Here is a 3,473-nt window from a genome sequence, read left to right as displayed (position 1 = left end):
GTGGTTCGGGCACCTCCCTTGTCCCTGGAGGAGCCAGAGCCAGAGCTGGCTGAGAGGCGTCAGCGCCGGGGCGCGGGCAGGGCGAGCAGTGAGTCACTTTCTCTTTCGGAGGGAGAGCAGCAAGCCCTAGCGGCCGCAGTGATGTGTCTGGACGGGCTGGGACTTGAGCTCACGGCTCCTCCTCAGCCACGGCCGAAAACAACCAGGGAGAGGAGCCCAAGGGGCAGGTGCGGCAACAGCCAGGCTAGTTCTGGCTGATTTGGGGGTGAAAGGGGCCCTTGGGAGGCCCAAGCTGGGGTCCTGACGGGGCCAGGACAGTCCGCTGCTCTATACAGGAGAAGCGCCTGCTTAGGTCAGGGCCTGACTGCAACAGCATCACAGGGGCTGGACAGGAGGGTTTAGCCTCCTGCTCGTCAAATGGGGCTAAACTGCGCGTCTCATCATCCTGTCCACCCCTGGGCAAGGGGCCCTAGGATGTGAGAGCCCCCCACCTCCGGCCACGGCTGGACAAGAGCCTCACCGGCCTGGGACACAGCGGGAATGGGGCCGTGGTAGTGACAGAGCAGGGATGGCTGTGGATAGAAATGCTTCGTGGGCAGATCTCCCAGCAGCACCCATGAAACCCCCGTGCGTTTTGCTACAGGAACTGAATTCCATCTCCTTCCAGCAGGCAGCTGAGAGCATCCCAGGAGGGAGACTGGTCCTGCTGGGGTCCTGGAGGCGAGAGCAGTGGTTCTGGGAGGGAGCACAGAACCTGCCAGGGACCTGCCAGCTCTGGAAGTCTCTGGATGAGGTTGAGGGTACGGTGGCCTTCTCCAGCGCCCAGTCCACACGTCTGGGGCTGTGCAGGTGGCAGTTCTGGCATGTACCCCATGGGGCCCCACCCCCGTCTCCCTTGTGATCAGAGAGTGCTTGGGGCCAGTGTGTGTCTCAGACTGTGGGGTGAGCAGGGGAGCTAATCCTGCGGTGTAACCCCAAGATAGACCCATCTTTGCTGAGCCTTCTGTCTGCCCTGCCAGCTCCAGCTCCAGGAAGGGAACCAAACTACAGCCGAGCCTGTGGCCATTAGCCTCCGAGAGGCCAGGGGCTGGGAGTCAGGGCGGCAGGGACAGACCCCAGTGCCTGGGAAGGGGGGGACGGGGGCTGGCCCAGCACCGGGCGTGGGGGTAGGCGGGGATTGCAGGGCTCCTGTGACCCTCTCTCCCCCCAGCACACTCTGTACAGGGATTGCAGACCCTCCCTGAGACTCTCGTGCATCCAGTTCCACTGACTCTTCCAGCGGACGCTGCTGTTGGGCCTGATCCTGGTGTCGGCCTCCTTGGGCTACGTCATCGCAAGGTGCGCGAGGGCAGTCCCAGGCGGCTCCTGGGCAGGGCACTGCTCCGGGGACATCAGTGGGGAGCAGGCAGCGCCCACCCCTTGCCCATCACCACCCCTGCAGCTCTGCTCTCAGACACCACGGACGCAGGGCCTGCAGCCTCTTTGCCAACTACACAGCTGCCTGGCAGGTGGTGGCAGAGGCTGTGTCAACCCACCTGCGCCCCTCAGCCCAGCTCGGCCTACAATATGCCAGGTCCGATGCCTTCTGCTTCCCACGTCTCATCATGCTCAGGTACAGGCCCAGTTTGGGGCCGTAAGGACCCGGGCTATAGGGTCGGGTTGAGGTCAGGGCCTGGGTTGGAGGAGATATGGCCCAAGTGCAGTCTAGAATCAAGGGCAGGAATAGCATCCACAGCAGGGTCTTGCCGTAGGATCAGGTCGCAGTCGAGGTCGATGAGCCGCACCAGTTTGGAGCCCAGGAGCCCGCCGAAGTAGCGTTCGTGGAAGAGAAGCAGGGCGTCAGGTGTGGAGCCGGGAGCAAGGCAAGGTGTCGGGAGTGTGCAGCAGGGTCTGTTGGCAGCAGCAGCACGCGGCGATCTGCCTAGTTGCACAGACAGCCTCCAGGTGTTTCCTCTAGCCCTTAAATCGCACACCTGGGCCAGTCAAGGCACGCGCTAGGCTCCGTCAGCCATGGCCTCTGTGGGCAGGACATCCAGTGGTGCTCTGCCCCACGACAGTCAGGGTCCATGCTCGCTGCTCGGCCCCATGACAGTCACGGTCCATGCTCGCTGCTCTGCTGGGGGTGGCGTGGATACAGCAGTCGCTCAGGGACCAGCAGACCAGGCCTGTATTGGTGGGTGGGGACCCCTCTGGGGACATGTAGGCTCCTGTTGTCCCTTAGCTCTGGAAGCTGGTGAGCTTTCAGTTGTCCAGAAAGGACACCCCTGCCTCAACCCTGATCCAGCCTCCGAACCCCTCGGTCCCAGCCCAGAGCACCCTCCTACACCCCAAACTCCTCATTCCCAGGCCCACCCCAGAGCCCGCACCCCCAGATGGAGCATTCATGGCCCACTATACAATTTCTATTCCCAGATGTGGCCCTCATGCTGAAAAGTTTGCCCACCCCTGACCTAGCCCCCAGGAATTTAACTAGTTATTTTTTTAACCCAGTTACACATTTGGCCTTCACAGCATCCTCGGGCAACAGTTTCTCCAGGTTGATTGCCTTGTATGGAGAACTTCCTTTTGTTTGTATAAAACTGCTGTCTATTAATTGTATTGGGTGACGCCTGGTTCTTGTTATGTGAAGGGATAAATAACAGGTCCTTACTCACTTTCTCCTCACCACTCATGATTGTACAGACTCTATTGTATCCCCCTTGGTCGTCTTTTCTAAACTGTACAGTCCCAGTCTTGCCTCACATAGAAGCTGTTCCATACCCCTCGTCACACCTTTTCCAATTCCAGTGTATCTGTTTTGAGATGGGGTGATCAGAACTGTATGCAGTATTGAAGATGTGAGTGTACCAGGGATTTATAAAGTGGGATTATGATGTTTTCAGGTGTATTAGCTATCCCTTTTCTAATGATTCCCAACATTGTTTGCTTTTTTGACTGCCACTGCACATTGAGCGGATGTTTGCAGAGAATACCTACGATGACTCCAAGATCCCTTTCTTGAGTGGTAACAGCTAATATTGACCCCATCATTTTGTATACATAGTTGGAATTATGTTTTCCAATGCTCATTACTTTACATTTATCAACACTGAATTTCATCTGCCAAGTTGTTACCCAATCACCCACTTATGTGAGATCCCTTGGTAACTCTTCACAGTCAGCTTTGGACTTAACTATCTTGTGTAATTTTGTATCATCACCAAACTTTGCCACCTCACTGTTTACCCATTTCCTAGATTATTTATGAATAAATTAACAACACTGGTCCCAACACGGATCTGTGGGAGATCCCGCTATTCACCTCTCTCCTCTGTGAAAACTGCCCATTTATTCCTAGCCTTTGTTTCCTAGCTTGTACCCAGTTACTGATCTCTCAGAGGCTCTTCCCTCTTATCCCATGACTGCTCACTTTGCTTAAACGCCTTCAGTGAGGGACCTTGTCAAAGGCTTTCTGAAGTCCAAGTGCCCTATAT

Source organism: Trachemys scripta, chromosome 14 (assembly GCF_013100865.1).
Source record: "Trachemys scripta elegans isolate TJP31775 chromosome 14, CAS_Tse_1.0, whole genome shotgun sequence".
NCBI lineage: Eukaryota > Metazoa > Chordata > Testudines > Emydidae > Trachemys > Trachemys scripta.
The sequence above is the reverse complement of the archived record's forward strand: the minus strand, read 5'-3'. Positions refer to the sequence as shown.